The 21,686-nt window shown below is 50.1% G+C and overlaps 1 protein-coding gene across 5 annotated transcripts in view; it reads left to right on the plus strand.

The window, feature by feature from the left end:
* The window catches only part of Src (SRC proto-oncogene, non-receptor tyrosine kinase), a 44,531-nt gene that overhangs the window by 7,459 nt on the left and 15,386 nt on the right, over positions 1–21,686 (plus strand). For 2 of the 5 annotated variants that reach the window (XM_021192564.2, XM_021192565.2), the window contains exons 2-3: positions 7,763–7,839; positions 21,113–21,289. The gene's annotated coding sequence lies outside the window, so the exon portion shown is untranslated. Of the gene's footprint in view, positions 1–7,762; positions 7,840–8,471; positions 8,489–9,465; positions 9,562–21,112; positions 21,290–21,686 lie in introns of those variants that run through there. The other 3 variants (XM_029536343.1, XM_029536344.1, XM_029536345.1) reach the window with 3 other exon arrangements.

Here is a 21,686-nt window from a genome sequence, read left to right on the forward strand (position 1 = left end):
TAACAATGCCAACGAGGGTTGGGATGGGAAGGTCACGTAGGTCTTCGAGGGTGAGCAAGAGATCCTGAGAAAGAGAAGCACCTGTGAGAGCATGCTAGACAGTGGGAACCCAGGAAGTAAAGTGTGTGTGTGTGTGTGTGTGTGTGTGTGTGTGCGTGTGCGCGTGCGCGCGCGCGCGCGCGCGCGCGCTCAAGTGCATACATAGCCTGAGGCTGTGAAGCTTTGGTTCATCCTGCACACTCGGAGTGTTGTGGGAGTAAGACAAGCATAGGTGGTGGAGAACAGAGAAGGATGAAGTGGAGCTGGGGCTTAAGACAGGGGTCAAAGCTCCTGACTGGGCCGAGGACAGAGGCTGGCCTTCTGAGGAGCCTCATCAGGGCCTTGTGATGTAGCCTGTGAGCTTGTTATGAGCCCTGCAAGCTGGGGTTGGACCTGGTGCCCTCTCTGGACACCCCAAGTATATGCTGTTTACACACAACTTTGTGGGGTGGGAGGCCCCTGGGAAGATGGGTGTATCCAGTTCTGCGGGTCATGCCTGGCTCAGGCAGTGTGACCTTGCTGCAGTAGCCGAGGGAGCCCTGCTGAGTGGCTGTGTCTGGGAATGAATGGGGGTTGGGGAGGGCAGAGAGGGTTGTCACAGTTCTCTCTTACTGCATCTCTTGGTAAACCTGCCGCTCAGGAAATGGGGGAAACCTATGGTGGGTACCCCAGGCACCTAAGGTAGACTCTGGTCCAGGTCCCAGCTTCCTTCCTTTTGGGTGAGCCTCCCAGGGCACAGTCCACCCTCTCTCAGGCTCCTGATGGTCTGAGAGCTATCTACTGTGGGACCCAACAGGCCTGACTTTGAAACTTCACATTGATTCCAGCTGAGAGAGCTTGGCTAAGTGATTTTGTCTTCCCGAGCCTCAGTTTCTCCCCTCACAGAAATAGAGGCTGTCCTCTGGAGGGTTGTATCCAGAGTTGTACAGTCCTGGGAGAGCCTGGCTCAGATCCACAGCCTTGCTGGGCTGCCAAGGGGCAGCTTCCGGGCACCCTGAGCTCTTAGCTCCAAGGACAAAGCCCCTTTGTGGGGAGACAGATAGAGCCTGGGAGCCCCACTGGGGAGCAGGGCTGTGTGTTCCTCCTCTGCACGCCATCCCTTGGGAGAAGGAGCTTTCGGAGGTCAAGGGTGGGAACCCAGTGGGTTGTACAGCTGGCGGCTCTGACTGGGAAGCTTGGCGTCTCTTTCCGTCTCAGCCAGTACTCGGGGTCCCGGGCATCCCTGGAGCCTACTGTGGGTTCCCCTTGCAACCAACATTCATCCTTCCATTCAGCCATCCGTCTTTCTGTTTGTCCGTCTTCCTTCCATCCTTTCCCCCAGGCACCTTCTTCTTACTGGGCCAGTGCTCTTTGGCTGCACCATCTGTTCTGTTCTGAAGGTGTTCATAACTGTCCCAGCTATGCGCAGGGAGTGTTAATACAACACTTAACAGCAAGTGTCCGCTGTGAGTGAATAGAAGTGGCCCTGTCCTCATCCCGAGATTGCTGCCGTCAAAGTGAAGGTTCAGGCCAGGGAAGGGAGTGGAGACCCTCTGGCAGTGTTGAGGGGTCCGTAAGTCCCCTGGAAAGGTCGCTTTGAACTGAGACAGGGAGAGAGGAGAGTTGGCCGGGGTGTGGCCATTGAAATGCCTATTGGAGCAGGTGACATGCGTCCTGAAGACCCAAGGAAAATGAAGGAGTCATGGATGATGGAGGGGAGGGGGTGGAGCAAACTCTGGCAGAGAATGGCCTGTGTTGGGGCTCTGAGGCAGGAGCATGCTGTTTCCAGGGAGGGGGTGCTAGGGACCTGTGCACTGGAGGGAAGTGAGGGGAGAGTGAGGGCTTGTGTGACCCCCAGTAGGGACTCGGGGCCTTTATTTACGGGGTAAGACCCATGAGGAGGTCTCAGGCTGAAGGGTTCAGCTCGGCAGCTCGGCTCCAGAATGGTGGTGCATGGGAGAAGGAAGGGAAGTGGGTTCAGGGAGTTCAGGGAGTGTTTGGAGCTGGGACTGACAAGGTTTGGAACCAGGCTACTGAGGATAGGAAACCAAGGCATGGCCTGGATCACATAGTGGGGCAGGGCTAGGTTTGAGCTCTCAAGGCCTAGGTGACCTATGGGATAATACAGACCCTGGCCCCCAAATCCCAGACAGCAATATTAAAGTACACCCATTTCTGTCTTGGGAAATGGAGTCTGCTCAGTATGTCTCTGGGCTTGAGAAAGCTGGACTCCAACCTGCTATGCGAGTTGAGCCTCAGTTTCCTTTGCTGTTCATGGTCTCTCCTTCCCAGCCCTTTGGGAAGGCCTCCACATTGCAGGTGTGTGAGGGCCTGCCCATCGACAGCCCGGCTGGAGCAGGGCTGGCACTTTCAATATCTCAGCACCTTGGGGTCAAAGGTCCCTGCAGTCAGAGCCAAAGCCTCTCTCTACCTGGGGAAACCGGAAGGGCACCACAGTTCGCAGGAGACCTCCTAACCTGACAGGACAGGTCAGCATTGTGAACCCGGTCACTTACCGCCTAGCCCCGCCCCACCCCGCCCCACCCCGCCCCTCCCCTACTCAGGCTCAGGCCACTTCCTGGCTTAGGGCCTCTCTGCACAGGCAGGGGTTCGCAGCCTCTTGACATTGTGACACAACATGGTCTCTATGTGGTTCAAGCTCCAGGGGGTCTTTTGAGTTCTAAAAACAAAACAAAACAAAACAAAACAAAACAGGTATGTGTGTGTGTGTGAAATCTTGTTGAAAGTAAGTTACAACTTTTGTGTGAGATTGCATCCTGCTGGCCTGGGGTTCTGCAGCCTGAGGCCTGCAGGGTGGACACTTTGGATGTCTTGGTTTAGGAAGGCGGCTTGTTCTCCATGGTGCAGGTCAAGGGCTGAGGTCCGGCAGTGAGCAACAGGGTCAGTCTGTCTGTCCTGGGCTTGGGGTGTGAGCCCCACTTTTCACTTGCTTAGCTTCTATCTTCCCTCCACTTTCAGGGCCAGCTGGAGCCTGCAGGCTCTCTCCAATGGCACTGGCAGAGCCGGTTTGAGGCTTTTCAGCCCCCAGCATGCCTGTACTGAGAATGCAGGACCAGGCGTGTTCTGGCAGCCAGGGCCCTTGGATCCGCTCCCCCAACCCCCACTCCTGCTTCACCTCTTACTCACTTGGCAGACACCCTCCCCCCCACCTCCCACCCAGCTCCTGGCCCAGGCCTGTGCTGGGTGGAGCTTGGGGACTGGAGTTGCTTTCTATTTTACATTGCCTGAGTAAGTTGGGTGGTCAGAGCCTCTGCTGGGTCTTCTTGCAGGGAGAGCAGGGGTGGGGCCTTAGCCTTTGGGGATGGATAGACCTGTGGCCTAGGCTATCTCTTCTTCCTGGAGAGGCTCTAGGTGGGTCCACCACCTACCTAACAACCCACCCTCACCTGTCCACCTACCTGTCTGTCCACTCATCTACCCTGCCATCTTCCATCTGTCCGTTTGTCCATCCATCCATCCATCCACCTCCTTACCTAATCACCCACCTGTCTAGTCCTCAGTGGGGCCCATCCATATTCACATCTATCCATTCACCTACCTGTCTATCCTTTCACCCACCTGTTCATTCTCCTATCTGTTCACATATCCATCTGTCATCCATGCATCATCATCCATGCATCCATCCACCCATGTACACTGGACACTTCTATGCATTGGACAATATTCTGGAGGCTGGAGACACATCAGAGAGCCAGCCGGACGCAATCCCTGCCTTTGCAGTGTTTGCTGACTGGCAGGGCAGACAGAAAACCAGCAAACAAGGGATCAGTAGGCATGGTCTGTTAGAGGGAGCCAACTGCTGTGAACCCTACATAGAATGGGGAGGGGGTTGATATGCCAGCTGGGAAACGGATGGGCTGCTACTGTACCAGCAGCAGGGAAGGGGCTCACATTGAAAGACTGGCTGGCACTGGGAGTGGGGTAAGGAGGAAACATCAATGCAGTGGCCCTGAGACTTGGGGGTGGGGGTGGGGGGAAGAGGCTGGGGCCAGGGCATGCTTGGAGTGTTGGAGCAATAGCAAGAGGCTGGGAAATGGAGTGAGGAGGGAGAACTTGGAGGGAGAAGACCTGAGAGGCAGAGCTAAGTTGGGTGCCCAGGGTGGTCTGTAGTACATGATGGCGAGGAGCAGATGGGTGTCTGTCTGGAGTACTTGAGTAGTCAGGCATAATTCACAATGTATTGTAACCATCTTCTCTCTGTATGGAGAAGCCATAGCAGACCCTTTGACACCCCCCCCGCCTCCACCCATCATGCTTAAGTAGACCTCCAGTGTTCCACATTCAATGTACGTGTTTCTGTGTAGCCACAAATTTATAATCTACCCAAAGCCTACTGTTCCTTCCTGCCAGCTGCCTCCTCCCTCTCCTGGTATAGTTTGCTGGTGAGGATGTTGGCTCATAAGACCAGCCCCCTAGTGGCTATGCTGAGCTCAGGGCCTAGCGCTTAGTAGGTGGTCAGTACACAGTAGCTGCAGCTCTGGATGGACACAGTACACTTTCTGGGCTTTGGGCCCTATTCTTGGGGCCCCATAGGTAGGAACTTCATTCTTTTTTTTTTAAGATTTATTTATTTATATATGAGTACACTGTAGCTGTCTTCAGACACACTAGAAGAGAGCATTGGATCCTATTATAGATGGTTGTGAGCCATCATGTGGTTGCTGGGAATTGAACTCAGGACCTCTGGAAGAGCAGTAGTCAGTGCTCTTGACCACTGAGCCATCTCTCCAGCCCAGAACTTCATTCTCATGGCCATTCTTCAAAGTAGGCTGTTTGTATCCTGATTATATGGGAGAGGGGACAGGCCCAGAGGAAGAGAAACTTCCACGGTAACACAGTAAGGACGGGCTGGAGCAGGGTTTTGAGCCTAGGTGGTTCAGCTTTTAATCCTCACAATGAGGGGTGTTAGCCCAGAGAAAGCGACTACCTCTCTTTACTGGGTGTGGATAGGTGAGGTTGGGAGCTGACCATGAGCGCCCACTGAGGAGGGAGCAGCCTGTGCAGAGGCAGGAGGATCATTAGGGGTGAAGCAATGGTGGGGGTGGGGTGGGGGAGATGGCTGCGGCCTCCAGCAGGCAGGAGGGTTAAGTCCAACCCCCCCCCCATGGTCAATAATGAGTGAGGGGCATGGCTCCTGTGAGCTGAGGGATGGGTAAGGAGCTCAGGACTGTTCATGCACTTGGGCTTGGCTACTTGGTGTTCCTGCCCACCCATGTCCCCAAGGGAGATGCCACCTGGGTGTGGGCGGGGAGGAGGGGGCACCATGTTCCCAGAGTCGAGAAGCAACCAGAGCTGTTGGCAGGGAACAGCGGGCACCGTGGGCAGGGGCCGGCTGGCAGCCCCTCTCAGGGCCCATCCGCCTGCAGCTAGGAAAGATGGGGCCCCGCCCAGCTGACCTTGGAGAGGTTGGGGTAAGATTAGAACTTGTTACTTCAGTGTCCCACCAAGGTCACTCCCTCATCCTGGACAAATCAGAGACTGTGCCCAGATACTGGCTGCGGCCCAGATGAAAAGTGGCGTGTCTAAGGTCACACAGTGATGGTAATTCCCTGAACTCACTAGTGAACCATCTTGGCGTGTCTCTTAGGCCTTGTTCTAGTGACTCCTCAGCACCGTCTGCATCTCCTCTCTATTCCTCTGCCTACTCTCCCTGCCTCCTGGGACAGTGTGGAAAAGAAGGATTCCTAGCCCCCAGGAAGTCTCCTGCATCCTGTGAAGACATGTGAAGCCGTGAGGTTGCAGACTGCAGAGAGACTCCTGGGGGTGGCAGGAACCACAGGAGGGTCTGTCCCTGTCCCTGCCCCATCCTCCCAGCTCACCCAGGAGTTTACAATGGAGTCACAGGCATGTGCTGCCGTACCTGGCTTATATAGTGCTGGACATCTGCACTCAGGTCACATGCTTGCATAACGGGCACTTTATCCAAACCACCATCTCCCCAGGCCATGTATGTATATATGTATATGTATATATGTATGTATGTGTATATATATATATATAGTATATGCATGTATATATGTATATATTAACACACTAAAATATTTTTGAGGGCTCGTGAAATGGCTCTATAGGTTAGAATGACTCTTATCTCTAGAAAACTCATAAAATGGGCTGGTGTGGGTGCCCAGCTAACAGGCCCAAGCACCATGGAAACGGAATGTGGGAGGGGAAGGTAAGAGCTCAGAACTTCCTTAGCTATGTAGTGAGTTTGAGGCCAGCCTGGGCTACATAAGTCCCTGTGAGAGTACTCAGTAGAAGCTTAGTAAGTCTGAGTCATCACTGCTGTTGTGTGTATTTTCTTAGCCCTTTGTCCTTTCCACATTGCTAAGCCATTTGTGAAAGGCTACCCAGGTAAGCAGGGAGTTCCCTCGGTCACACTAAAGACAATCAGGGCGAAGGTGCCCGTTCACAGGGAGCTTCCCCCAGGATGATGCTGTAGAGAAGGCTACCCTACTGAGAGATGGGTATGGGGTGTCCATCTTAGATCCTTTGACCCCCCCACAGGTGGACACTATGGGGGCCTGTCTGACTGTCAGCTGGGGTCCCATCCTTGAGCCCCACGGGCTTCCATGCTTTCTCCCGCTGCCTGAGGCTGGAAGGAGGTGGTGGTGGCTTGGCTCCTAGGGCCTGAAGTGTGTACCTGTCTTTCTGTTTAGTCTTTGTTCCTTTTTGGAAAAATGAGCTGACTCATGAACTCCAGACCCTTTATGAGATCATCTGGGACCAGATGTCTTGGGGAAAAGGCTTGAAGATAGCTAGGATCTCAGAGAGTGGCCCAGGTCCTGACTCAGCTTCTTTATCAAACATGGCTGATTGGCTGTCCCTGTGACCAGGGCCTGGGAGAGCTGGGGAGCTGGCAGTAGGGGTCAGAGGAAGCTCCTTGCCAAGGCAGCCTGTCGACTAGTATGCTGCCCCCTAGAATGACACTAGCACACCCCCAAACCACGAGGCTCTCCCATCCTGGCTGGGCAGGCACCCATGGGGGTCCCTGCACTGCCACTCCCTACTCATTCGTTCCCCCATGGCAGACACCCCACTCCCCTAGTGCTCGGTGGTACTGCTGGTGTTCCTGGCCGTGCTGAGAAAAGCCTAAGGGATGGCGGGCAAGGGCAGACACAGACCCTGCTGGCGCCTTCATGATGAGATGAACCCGGGTTATAGGAGGCTGTGAATCCCAGATAATCCATGCTTCATTCCCAGTGCTGTCTCTTAGTGCCGTGTTCCCATCCACACAAAGGCACAGGTCACACAGGGATAGCGTAGAGCATCCTGGGCTCATGCATGGTGTATTATTTAGCATGGTGTCTCCAAGTTAGACAGCTTCTGGGGTTTGTTCTCTGGGTAGGAGAGAGGAGGGAGGGTCGAGAGTGCTGTGTGATCTGTGGGGTTGGGTGAACCGCTGCTGGTCACAGCACACTCTGGGGTTCTCCTTTTGCGTATCCAGTAGCTTTTCAGCCCAGTGACCTTTCAGGAATGGGTGATCCAAAGACTTCGTTTGCCAGAGAGCATATCCCTACTGTGGGGATCTTGCTGCCCTGTGTGGGGCTGCCTCTGTGGAAAGCCTGCCTGGTCTCTGCTGCAGGCATCCACACAGCACACTCACTCTGAGGCTCCGGGTGACTGCAGCAGTCACCTGGTGTCGATAGCAACATTGACCAGTGGCAGAGAATGTGGCTTACCACAGCCATGCGGAGAAAAGTCACTGACAAACATCCTTCTGCAGGACAGAATACGGAGGCCAAGAGTGCTGAGAGACCTGTGTAGCCATGACAGGCTGAGCCAGGAGCTGAACCAAGGCAGGTAGGCTTGGTGTGTTTCTGTCTCGTGTAGGCTGGTCTGAATTAACTATGTACCCTAGGCTAACCTCCAACTGTCTGGGTGGCTCTCAGCTCACTATGCAGCCCAGGCTGGCCTTGAACTTACAACATAACTCTGCAGTTGGAGTTTGGGTAGTGTTAACAGAGTGTCTTGGAGAAGGAGCAGGCATATGTGCTACCCTGGACGGTTCGCCTCTCCCCTACCAGGCTGGAGCTGATACTGGATTTGAAGCTAAATTATAGAAGTATCAATTTTCCAATCTGTCAGGTGAACATTGATTTCCACGATGGCTTTAAAAAAATGTCACAGTGATGCGATGAATTCGCATGGGATTAATCCATTTGAAGTGGCCCATCGCATGTTCTTGTCAAAGTTGATTGGCTCTGTTCACTTAGCATAATATTTTCAAGACCTACTTAGTTGGGGCATCATTTAGCCAGCTGTGTCAAGATTTCTTCTTGTCAAATATTTCATTGTGTGGCTATGCCTTATGTCTGTCTGTCTCTGTCCTCTGGGTTGTTCCACGTGGGGGATGTAGGGGTGGATGCCGCTGTGAGCAAACCTGGAGGCTGGAGGCTGGAGGCTGGAGGCTGACATCTTCTTCAGTCACTTGTCCAACTTATCTTTTGAGGTAGTGTCTCTCACTGAACCTGCACCTCACTCTCCCAGCTACACTAGGTCAAGAAGTCCCCACGGTCTGCCTGTCATGGCTTTCATTACTGGAGTCACAGGCATGTGCCGCCGTACCTGGCTTATATAGTGCTGCACTCAGGTCACATGCTTGCATAACGGGCACTTTATCCAACCACCATGTCCCCAGGCCATGCATGTGTATATGTATATATGTATGTATGTGTGTGTATGTATATATATATATTACATGCATGTATATATGTATATATTAACACACTAAAATGTTTTTGAGGGCTCGTGAAATGGCTCTATAGGTTAAGATGCTTGCCATCAAGGCTCACAACCTGGGTGTGACCCCTGGAGCCCACATGGTAGAGAGAATTAACTCTTCCAATTTGTCTTCTGATGTCCATGCACACACAATGGCAGGTGTGCCCCCCCAAACACATACACACACTCACCCACACACAAATGAACACTAAATGCAGGGGCTAAAGAGATGGCTCAGCAGTTATGAGCACTTGCTGTTCTTCCAGAGGACCTGGGATCATTTCCCTGCGTTCACGTGATGGTGACTCTTAATTTCAGGAGATCCAGTGCCCTCTTTTGCACTCCTTGGGCACAGGGCATGCACACACTACACAGACATACATGAAAGACAAAATGCTCACATAAAATAAACCTCAAAAAATGAAATGTAATGAAAATATTTAAATTGACATAAAAATTGTATGTATTATAGATAACATGATTGATTGATTGATTGGATGATCCTGTGCTGAGATGCAAGGCAATTAGTTGTTCCACCCTAACCCACAGGTGTAGCCCTTGTGTGTTTTATAATGGTCAAACCCAAGTGAACCTGTCTCCTCACTCTGTTTCTCTGTGTTCTCACATTCAGAATTATTAGTTCTTGCAGCTTTTTGAAGTGTGCAGTGTACTGTTATCTATTGGCACCCAACTGTTCAATTGCAGGCACACAGGGACCCCTTCAACATATCCAACTAGAACATTGTGCACATTGGTCAATCTCTCCTCATCCCCTCTTTTCTCTTTCCTCCTCAACCTCTGGTAAGTATTGTTCTATCTTAGCTTTTATGTTAACAACATTTTAAAAAAAGATGTATGTATGTATGTAGTATGTATGTATGTAATATAAGTGGGAGTTTTGCCTATGGGTATATATGCACACCAGAAGAAGGCATCAGATCCCATAGGACTACAGTTATAGACTTGTGAGCTGCCATGTGGGTGCTGGGAATTGAAACCAGAACCTCTGAAGGAGCAGGCAGTTCTCTTTACTGCTGAGCCATTTTTCTAGCCCATGATGTCAAAGTTTTAAAAGATATTTGTTTTATTTTAAATGTGTGTATATGTGTGTATGTGCATGTGGGTGCAGGTACCTGAGGTGGCCAGAAGAGGGCAGCGTTCCTCTGGAGATGACGCTACAGATGGTTATAAGCTGCTATGTGGAAGCTGGGAACTGAACTCTGTAAGAGCAGCAAATACTCTTAACTGCTGAGCTGTCTTTCCAGCTCCTATAGTAGCAGTTTTTTTTAGGCTCCACATGAGTGAGATCAAGTAGGACTTGTATTTTGGTGCCTGCATATTTCACTTTTCCCATGCCCTCCATGTTGGTTCAAATGACAGCTTCCTCTTTTCTTTACTTACTGGTTGGCAGACACTTGGGCTGTTTCTGACTACTATGAATACTGCTGTGATAAATGTGGACGTTACCATGTCCCTTTAATGTACTCATTTTATTTTGAAATCATGTGTGCATGCGTGTGTGTATGTGTGCTATTTTTTTGGAGTTTGAGAGATAAACAACAGGGCAGGCAAGCTGAAGGCCTCCGGTGCCAGGAGGAGGGAGATGGATAAGAGTAAGGGAGATCATGCTTCCTGATAGGAGGTCTGGAATCCAGGGGAGCTCTGTGATGGACATCCATCCACCAGCCAGCTTCGTGGGCTTAGGGATGAAGCAAGGATCCCCACGGTGGGGGCTGGTGAGATGGCTCAGTAGGTAAGAGCACCTGACTGCTCTTCCGAAGGTCCGGAATTCAAATCCCAGCAACCACATGGTGGCTCACAACCATCAGTAACAAGATATGACGCCCTCTTCTGGAGTGTCTGAAGACAGCTACAGTGTACTTACATATAATAAATAAATAAATCTTTAAAAAAAAAAAAAAAAAAAAAAAGGATCCCCACGGTGCCTGAGTGCTAGGCAGAGGGAGGTGGAAGAAGTGAAAGACAGACTTTCTGAGTGGAACTCAGGCAGTGGGTGAGTGGAACTCAGGCAGTGGGTGAGCACAGCTGTGGGCTCTAAGCCTGATGTTATCCCTGTGGCTGTACCTGGCGTGTGTATAGTCTACTCACATGCTCATTTGTTGGTGGGCATTGGGTTGTTTCATTGTGGGGCCACGGTGAATGCTGCCCTGTGTGTCGTGGGCTGTGGGTTTCTGTGTGGTTGTATCTTAATTTCTGTCGATGTGTACCTTGGAGTGGACTTCTGGGTGACATGGTAAGTCCCCATTGAACCTTTTAATGGAAGGCCAGACTGCTTTTCAAGTGGCTGTATCGCTTGATGCCCCACAATAATAGAAGAAGGCGACAGTGCTTTGTGCTGGCTGCCTTTCTAATGACAGATGTTCTGTGGGCGGGACACAGCATCTCACATGACTGACTTGCCTTTCCTCCTGAGTCCATGTCAGCTGCAGGTTGGTTCTGGAAGAGAAATGCTTGTTGGTGTCCTTTGCCCATTTTGAAGTTGGGTTTGTTTGCTGTCAGGGTATAGCCACAGGCCCTCACTCATGCCAGGCCAACGCACTGCCGCTTAGCCCCCAGCCCAGGATTTTTTATTTATATTTATTTTTTTAAACTTTCACTTGCGTGTGGTGTGAGTGAGTACAGATTCCTTCCCAGGCCGGTAGCGGTTGTTGGGTTCCTTGGAACTGGACGTACTGGTGGATGTGAGCTGCCTGATAGGGGAACTGAATCCTGACCCTACACAATGATAGCAAATGATCTTAGTCACTGAGCCATCTCTCTAGCCTTAGACATTTTTTTAAACATCAGGGTGTGTGTGTGTGTGTGTGTGTGGTGTCCAGATGTCATGGCACAGAGGATAGCTTTTGGGAGTTGTTTTGCTACCATGTGGGTCCTGGGTATTGAACTCATATCTTTAGATTTGGCAGCAGACTTTTACCCATCTAAGCCCATCTTGATGGTCTAGGTTTCCTTATATCATCTAGATATAAATCCCTTGTTACATGATTTTGAAATATTTTCTTCTGTGTTTTTTGTTTGGTTTTGTTTTGGACAGGGGTTATCTGAGTCTCGTTTCCTGTTGTAGGACAAAACACTCTGACAAGAGCAGTGTAGGGAGAAAGAGTTCTGGTTCGTCTTCAAGAGCGCGCTCCATCATGACAGGCAAGCTAAGGCGGCAGGAGCTTGACCCAGCTGATAACATTGCATCCAGTCAGGAAGCAGAGAGGGTGAACAAAGGCTGCTGCTCCACCTCCAGTCTCCACTTACCCAGGCCAGGATCCCAGCCAGGGAATGGTGCCACCTACAGTGGGCATGTCTCCCACTTGAGATAAAACAATCAAAATTACCTCCCACAGTCTTTCCCATAGGCCTGTCTCCCTAGTGAGTCTAGATTCTATCTAGTTAACAGATAACACTAACCATAGCAAGCCTTACTGTGTAGCCCAGGCTAGCCTCCAATTCATGATCTTTCTACTTCAGCTTCCCACATGCTGGGATTCCAATCCTGCTATACCTCACCTGGCCCTTCTCTCTGCTTCCTTAATGGTGTCCTCTGGAAGAACATCGGGATTCTAAGTTAGAATAAGTAGGAGCCTATTTTCCTTCTGCTGCTTGGGTCCTGGGTGCCCTGCATGAGAAATCATGCCCAAGGTTGTAAAGCTTTTACCTGTATTTCCCTTCAGGTCTTTGTTTCTTTGAGACAGGGCCTCTTGTAGCCTAGGCTAGCCTCAAGCTTGTTTTGTAGCAGAGGCTGATGTCCCTGCCTCTCTGCTCACAGAGTCCTGGGCTTAATGTGTGTTCCACCATGCCTGACTTTCCTCATGAAAGGTTTTCGTTTGCCTCTTAGGTTCAGGGTTGGGGTCCATTTCAAGCCAATTTTGTGTTTCGTTGGAGGAAGCTGTCAGACGTTCTGCTGTCATTTGAGGCTGCAGTTATCCAGCAGCCTCTGCTGAAAGACTGCTGTCATTACTGAGCTGTCTTGGTGTCCTGGTGATGTCGTCTGACTCGGAGAGTTTATTTGTTTTCTAAAATTTATATATTGTTATTGTGTGTGTGTGTATGTGCATCAGTGTACACACACACACACACACACGCACACACACGCGCGCACACACACACACACACACACACACACCATGGTGCACTTGTGGAGTTCAGAGAACAACTTTGTGCACCTAGTCTCCTACTTTTCTAAGTGCACTGGGGATCAAACTCAGCTCATCAGGCTTGTGAAGCAGTCACCTTATCCGCTGGGCCATCTTGTCACCCCTGAAGCTGTTCCATGGCTGTAAGACTGTGCGTGTCATAGTCCACACTGTTGTGATGACCTCAGGTCTGTGTTTTCTGTTTCAGAATGGTTGTGACAATTCCGAGTGTCTTGACTTCCCACGTGTATCTTAAAGTCAGGCTGTCAGCTGGGAATCTCCCCTGATTGGGTGGGTGGTATTTCCATCTTTTGTGTGTATAGCACACACGCATGGATGAGTGTGTGTGTGTGTGTGTTTGGGGTGACCCTGAGGTTCCTTAGCTGTCACTCCTTTCATTTTGAGACAGGATCTCTCACTGACTTGAGGGTTCTCCCTGCTGCAAGCGGGTTCCAGGGATCTGCTTGTCTCTGCTTTCCAGAGCTGGACTTACAGGGGTGGTGGGTGCTGGAGCTCAAACTCCAGTCTTCATGATTGTGTGGCAAGGGTTTTGCTGATGGTGTTTCCCAGCCCAGCCTTGTCATCTGACCAGCATTTGCTCTCGTGACCTGTGTACACCAGTGGACTTCCTTTAATTGCCTCTTTAATTTCTTTTTTTTTTTTTTTAAAGATTTATTTATTTATGTAAGTACACTGTAGTTGTCTTCAGATACCCCAGAAGAGGGCATCAGATCTTGTTATGGATGGTTGTGAGCCACCATGTGGTTGCTGGGATTTGAACTCTGGACCTTCAGAAGAGCAGTCGGGTGCTCTTACCCACTGAGCCATCTCACCAGCCCCCGTCTCTTTAATTTCTTACAGCAAGTTCATAGCCTTTGGGAACTTAGGTCTTGTCTTTCTTTTGTTGACCTTGTTTGAGATTCTTTGATGGTATGAGATGCTCATACTTTCAGTTTTGGTTTGTTGGTTGCTAGTGTAAAGAATGCATTTCTGTATTTTGTGAGGGTGGGGATGAAACCCAAGGCCGTATGCATATCTGATGGCCGTATGCATATCTGGTAAGCCACACTCCAAGCTTCATTGAAAAAGATTTGTATATTAGTCAGGGTTCTCTAGAGTCATGGCACTTATGGGATGTCTCTATATATTAAGAGAATTTATTGTAAGGACTTACAGTCTGTAGTCTAACTAACCCAATGGGCAGCTATGAATGGGAAGTCCAAGAATCTAGTGGTTGCTCAGTCCCATGAGACTATTTGTTTCAGCTGGTCTTCTGTAGAAGTAGGTTTCAACAGACGTGCTGGCAAGTAAGTGCAAGCAGGTGAAGAAGAGCGAATCTTCCTTCTTCCAATGTTCTTATGTAGGCCTCCAGCAGAAGGTGTGGCCCAGATTAAAGGTGTGTACAACAATGCCTGGATCTGGAACATGCTTTGTCCCAGGCTGACCTTGAACTCAGAGATCTGCCTGCCTCAGTCTGCTGGGAATTAAGGCAAGGCATGTACTACCTTTCCTGGGCCTAAGCTTTTCATGGCCACTGTGCCTCAAGATCTCGAAGTTCCGATCCAGGTCAGAAGCCTGTGTTTTCCATCCTTAAGCTCTGGATCACAGGTGTGCCCACCATTTCTGGATTGTAGTTCATTCCAGATGTAGTCAGGTTGACAACCAGGAATAGCCATCGCAGTTGGTAGACTCTTTTGTGTGTGTGCACATGTGTGCATGTACCATGGTATGTAAGTGAAGGTCGAGGACAACCTTTGGGAGTTAGTTCTCTCCTCCTACTATGTGGGTCCTGGGAAGTGAGCTTAGGGTGTGAGGCTTGGCAGCAGGGCACCTTGACCCACTGAGCCATCCATCTCACGAGCTCTATTTTTCACAGGTTGATCCTGTAATTCGCAACCTTCCTGAACTCACTAGTTCTGGGTTTTAGTAGACTCCTTAGCATTTTCTTTCTCGATGAGATCACATTGGCCCAGCTTGGTGGCCTGTGCCTGTAATCTCAGAATTTAAGAGATGGAGGCAGGAGGAGAATCAGTTCAGAGCCAGTGTTAGAGTTCAGAGCTATCCTGGGCTACTTGAGACTCTGTCTCAGAAGTAAATAAACAAGCAAGCAAGCAAGCAAGCAAGGAAACCGATAATGCCATCTGCAAGTAGACACAACTTGACCCCTTTCCTCTCAGCCTGTAGGCTTTGTGTGTTACTCTGCTCCTCACTGCCCTGACTGGAGCCCCAAGGACAGCTTCAGACAGAAGTGCTAGTGTGGGGGGACTTCCTGTCTGTCTGTCACTGTCAGCATCACACGAGCTGTGGCTTTTCTAGATGCTGGGTCAGGTGAGGGAGTTCCCCACTTGCCATCTCCCTCACACTTTCATCTCCCCCGTCCTCTCCCACTTCCTTTTCCTGTCCCCCCATTCTTTGATAGAGTCTCTGTTAAGATTTCCTGAAAGCTCGTGGTTTTCTGCCTCTGTCTTCTGAGTGTTGGAATCTCAGGTATGGCCCACTCCTTTTTTGTGTGTTTTGTGGTGAACTGATGTGGGGTTACGTCACACGTCTTTTCTGTGTGTGCTTAGATTGCTGCACGTTGAGGTCATCATGTGGTTTTGTTCTGTAGGGGGTGGGTGGCTGTGTTAGTCACTGGTTTTTAAAAGGAAGCTTGGCCTGATGTTGGTTCATATGTGTCTAAGGCAGTTTGCCTGTTGTCTGTGGACAGTTTTTAACCTCTGGATTCTGAGACGTCAGTTGGTCATTTTCTTAGGATATCTTTTTGCAGTTCCAGGGGCACTGGCTTCATGGAGTGATTTGGAGCTGTGTCCTGATAGAGAACTGGGCTTCACCCTCCCTCAGTATCTGGCCCACTCCACCACTGAAGCCTCCGGGCGGTTGGCTAATGTCAAGAGAATTCACCAGTGAAGCTATCTGGGCCTGGGCCTTCTTAAGGGAAGTTTTAAGATGACTAATTCAGGGCCTGCGGAGATGAATCAGTGGTTAGTAATACTTGCAGCTCCCCCAGAGGAATTGAATTTGATTTACAGTACCCATGTTGGGAGTCACATGACCTGTAACTCTAGCTCCAGGTGATCAGAGGCTGTCTATTTTGGCTTCCATGCACACATGGCAGGCACAGACATACACACACACACACAGAAAAATTTACTGATTTAGGGCCAACAAGCTGGCTCAGAGGATAAGGGTGCTTGCTGCCAAGCTTGATGACCTGAGTTCAGTCCCCAGGACCCACATAATAGAAGGAGAGATTTGAATCCCACAGGTGGTCTTCTTGGGGTGAACCTTAAGCCCAAGGCTCCCTAGTTGTGTAATAGATTCTCATTATGTAGCTCAGGCTGCCTCTCTGGTCCTCTAGCCCCAGCCACCAGAGTGCAGCGGGGATTTCAGGCGCCCTGACCATAGCTGGTTCCTCTGATTCCTACCTGAGTAACCCGAGCTTCTCTTTGTTCCCTGCTCAGCAGCTAGCAGAGGTTTCTCGTTTGTCTTTTAACAACCACCGGCCTGATTTTGTTGATCTTCCAGCTGTTTTTCTGCCCTGTCAGTGATAAGCTCTATTATTCCTTTCATTTCCTTTGACCAGTCCGGTCCACCGGACTGAGGCCGGTCAGCACCTGGACTTGAGACCTCCCTTCTTGGCAGAGACATTTACCTGCAAACTTCTCTCCAAGTTCCCTGCTTGCTGCATCCAGCCTCTTGCTGTGTTGGGTTCTCGTTTTCGTTATTTAATTCTTTCCTAATTATTTTAGTGTTTTCTTCCATGGTAGCCTTCACCTGTGAGGTCCCCCAATATCTTTTTTGTTGATTGGCTCTGCTCCATCATGGCTGGAAACACACTTTGTGTGAGCCCTGTTTTCTGGCATAGCACATGGTCTGACTTGGACAATGTTCGTGCACACTTGAGGAGCATGTGGCTCTGCTGTTCCTGGGTGGCCGCTCTGGCTTCATTTGCCTTTTGTCTGAGGAGTTTTGTAGGAGTAGGGCTCCCTCGGTTTGCTTTTCCTGTGAACTGTCTGTGGTTTTTTTTTTTTTTTTTTTTTTTTTTTTTTTATCTTGCATGAGCTTTTTATATATTAAAAAACTCTTGTTTATCATATGAGTTGCAATTTTTTTTTTCTGGTTTAAATTTGTCTATCAAGTCAGGCAGACCTTTTTTTTTCTTTAGGCAGGGTCTTTTTGTAGTTCAGGATGGCCTTGAATTCACTATCTTCTTCCCCCTGCCTCTTTTTTTTTTTTTTTTTTAAGATTTATTTATAGTATGTATATGACTACACTGTAGCTGTTCAGACACACCAGAAGAGGGCATCGGACCCCATTACAGATGGTTGTGAGCCACCATGTGTTTACTGGGAATTGAACTCGGGATCCTTGGAAGAGCAGCCAGTGCTCTTAGCTGCTGAGCCATCTCTCTAGGACCCACCCCCACCTACCCCCCTTGAGTGCTGGGTTGACAAGTGTATGCCTCCATGCCTGGCTATATTGTAAGGTTTTTATATGGACTGATTTATCTTCTTCTAAAGAAACTGAAGTCTTTAAAAATATTACTTATGCTAGGCATGTTGGCGCATGCCTTTAATCCCAACACTCAGGAGACAGAGGCAGGAGGATCTCTGTGAGTTCAAGGCTGTGGTCTAATGGTCTATCTAAATGGTAAGTTTCAGGACAGCCAGGACTGTCTGGACAAGAGAGAACTTGTCTCAAAAATAAAATAAAATAAAATAAAATAAAATAAAATAAAATAAATTTTGCTTGTTTGTTTGAGATAGGACCTCACTCTGATGCTATGGCTGTCCTGGAACTCACTCTGTAAACCAGGCTGGCCTTGAACTGACAGAGATCCACCTGCTTCTGCCTCCAGAGTGCTGGGATTAAAGATGTGTACCACCTGCAGCAGCAGCCCATTAGGGTTTTTGTTTGTTTGTTTGATTTTTGGAGATAAGGCCTCACTATGTAGCCATGGTTGGCCTGGAACTAACTCTGTAGACCAGGGTGGCCTTGAACTCACATCGATCTGCCTCTGTTTCCTGAGGCCTGGCATTAAAGGCACGCACCATTCATGCCTGGCATCTCATTAGGGATTTTACAGGACTCACACTCAGCTTGAAGGTTGTATAGGAACAATGGCTGCTTAGAATGCTAACCTTTCTTTCGTTTCGTCTTCTTGACACTATTGGTGTGTTACTGACTCTCTCTCAGCTTTCTGTCATGGTTTGCGGGTGACTGGTTTTCCATATGTTCTTTTTTTAAAGGTGTATTTTGCTTTTTAGTTATGTGTCTGTGTATGGGTGTATACCCATTAGTATAGGTGCCTGTGGAGACCCCCTGAAATGGGGGTACAGGAGCTTAGATCTTGTTCTCTCCAGCCTCCATCCATACTGTCTAGAGACAATGACCCTGACTTCTTTTCCTGTCCCTACCTTATTGCTTGATTGGGAGGTCTCTGTCTGATGGTGAGAGCAATCAGAGAGGTCAGAGGTCAGGGCAGGTCTTCTGTAGGCATGATGATCAGCAGATTCAGCTCAATTGCTTCCTGCCTGCTGTGCACCTTGCAGACAGCACTGCTCTGTGTCTTCCTTACCACAAACTCATTTGAGCAGAAACTGCCATGTCATTTTGGAGGGGTAAACTGAGGTCTGCCTAGTCCGTGTGCCTAGGCAAAGCTGAGCTGGCCTCTGCCCTGGCATTGGCTCCAGGCCTTTTGATGCCTGTGATGCCTTGGGCAGTGGGGGCATCTGCGTAGTGGGCAGCGCCCAGAGGCACATCTGGGACCGTTCATTTCCTCTGTGGGTCAGGCTGTGGCTTCTCCTGTGCTATGGGACAGTCGAGAGTCCCTGGTGAACGCTGGCTTTGTGTCTGGCCCCTCCCACCCTTCTTGCACTGTTCCTCCGTTCCATGTAAGGACAGAGTTCATCAGAAACCAATTCTTCCCTGTCACACAGACTCTTAGTTCCAGATGTCAGGCTTAGTATAATCTCCTCTGTTGTATGTATGTATGTATGTATGTATGTATGATGTGTGTGGTGTCTGTCTGTCTGTCTGTCTGCCTGTTTACTATGGTGTTGGAGATGGAGCCGAGGGCTCATGAGTGCAGGGAGGCTTCCTCTGCTGAATCATGCACACCCCAGCCCATGCCCATTTGAGAGTTGGGAATCTCCGAGGGCACCATGGCAAGATTCAGGTGTGCACAGATGGATGTATCTTTGCCCTTGGAGGTCATAAGAGGGCACTGGCTCCCTCCATCTCAGAATCTCAGGCATTTGCCAGATGCCAGGCTTGTCACATGGGTGCTGGGGTTTGAGCCTGTCTGAACCACTGAGGCATCTTTCTAGCCCATTTCCCTCCCAGACAAGATCCTCGGGTGATTGTGGGCACCCTGGGGAGGATTACAGAGTGATGGTGAGACCATGGGCCCAGTGGGTGGAACAAGGGCCTCCCGACTGTAAATGAGGATGGAGATGCCTAGAAAGTGGCAGGTGTAGCCAGAAAAGGAGAAAGGTCACACTCAAAGGTCGTGTAATCTTGGGCTTTAACCATGGTTCATTGTTAGTTAAGTGTTTATTTGTTATAGTGTGTGCTTGATATGTGTGTGTGCACAGGCATGTCACAGCATGTGTAGAAGTTGGAAGACAACTCTGGGGAGTTGGGCCCCTCTTCACTGTGGTTTTCAGGCTCCACAGGGCCGTTACCGGCTAAGCTATCTAGCTGGCCCAACTTTGGTCCTTACTTGAAATACCCCCGTGTAGAAGGAACCTTACCTACATTGGCAGGATCCACTGCTTGTGCTGGGACTCCTGACTCTTGGCTGGAGAGAGACTCGGACAGTGTGACTGAGGATTTCTTTACCCTCCCACAATCCCTTGATGTCTCTGACCGCCCTCACACTGAAGGTGCAGAGGAATGTCTGCTGCAGCCACTCCTGGGCTGCCCCCTGACCTTGCCGCCTTTTCAAACACCCTGGGTCTGCATGGCAGGCATTAGCCACAGACCTCTTCCACAGACAGCTCCTACCCCACACCCCCACAAGCCAGCATTGCAGCCGTGGCCCAGGTCCCCCTGGCTTCACCTTAAAGGCTCCACTTTACCCTTCTGTGTATCGGGGAGGTGCATGCTTCCCTTGGTTGGTGTATGGGCTCAATCCCAGGGGCTGTATCCTCAAAAGATGCACACGTCTTCAGGTCTGGCTCTCTCTCTCCAGGCCGGGAGCCCATTCTTGATCCCCTCCAGCGACAGGGGACACACCATGTACAGTTTTGTTCTTGTTCATTCTAGAGAAAAGCTCTTGCAGAGCAATTCTTCGTATCTTGTAAATAGGTTTCACTTTAAAATCTGTTTTCATATTTTGTATTGTTTCTCAGTGTCCTTCTGGAGTGGCTAGTCAAGGACCCGATGTCCGGGAACTATATGGCTGCATGGAGGTGGGGTGGGTGGACTGGACTGCAGGGAAACCCATCTGTCAGCAGACCTCTCAGGACAGTGCTGATGGGCACTGTGACCTGGAGGGATGGGTTACCATAGAAACAGGCCTTCCCTGAATGCCCACTGCTGGACAGACCCTCAGGAATATCTAGTGATCCCTGGGGCCATTGGGCAGGTCTCCCCAGCCCACATTCTCTGAGTCTGGCACACCCCAGTATGCACCTCTGCAGCTCTGAGGGTATAGGACTGACTGCTGCACCCAGGTCCCCATGGGTAGGAGCCACAGAGCTTGGTACCAAAAGTGCAACTCAGGAGGCCCTGTCCCTGTCTTTTAAAGATGTATTTACTTATTGTATGTAAGTACACTGCAGCTGTCTTCAGACACTCCAGAAGAGGGCGTCAGATCCCATTACAGATGGTTGTGAGCCACCATGTAGGTGCTGGGAATTGAACTCAGTACCTCTGGGAGAGCAGTCTTAACCACTGAGCCATCTTCTGCAGCCCAGAAGAGTGGTTGGTTCCTCCATGCCCCTGGTGGCACATGCCAGTGACTGCTGGTGTACAGGGTGACTTTGGCCCCATTTGGTCATGTCATAAGGGGAAGACATGGTACAGGGGACGATGACCACACCAGTGTAGAACTGGGGAATTGAGTTCCAGAGCCTTCCAAACTGCTGTGCCAACTGACTTCCTCTCACTCCCAGGATCTTTGGGAAGGTCAAAGGGTATTTTGGCGGGATCCTGATCCTCCGTGTGAGAGCTCTAACCGTTTTCATGTTCACACCCCACAGTGTCTCTGCAGGTGCGGATGTTGACACCCAAAGAAAGGGAGCAGCTTGCCTAGGGACACGGAGCAGGAGAGGTGGAGCAGGGTCTTTAGGCCAAGACCCCGGATACCACAGCTGGTGTCTGCACCAAGGCCCCAGACTGCTCCCCAGATCCACTGGGGTAGCCCTGCTACCTATCAGGTGAGCAGAGGTGAGAGAGGGGAGCTCCAGCCCAGCTTCCTGGATTGGGCACGGATGTGGAGGGTAGCAGGCATCGGGTGGCTTGGGGCCTTCCACTTGGTTCCTCTGTGTATCCAGGTTCCAGGACCTCTCAAACTTTCTTCCCCTGCTCATCATTTGGTTGTTTATTAAGCACCTGCTGTGTACCTTACTTGGTGCATACCAGTGAGCAATTCAGGAATTAAAAGAAGAGGGGGCTATATATAACCAAGGTGGGTACAGTAGTCTGGGGGTTCGTGAAAGAATTTGAGGATTCCTTCCTAAAGGGTGTGGGATGTGACTTGAAATATCTTTCCTTCCTTCCTTCTTTCCTTCCTTCCTTCCTTCCTTCCTTCCTTCCTTCCTTCCTTCCTTCCTT

The sequence above is a fragment of the Mus pahari genome, chromosome 3 (assembly GCF_900095145.1).
Source record: "Mus pahari chromosome 3, PAHARI_EIJ_v1.1, whole genome shotgun sequence".
Classification (NCBI taxonomy): domain Eukaryota; kingdom Metazoa; phylum Chordata; class Mammalia; order Rodentia; family Muridae; genus Mus; species Mus pahari.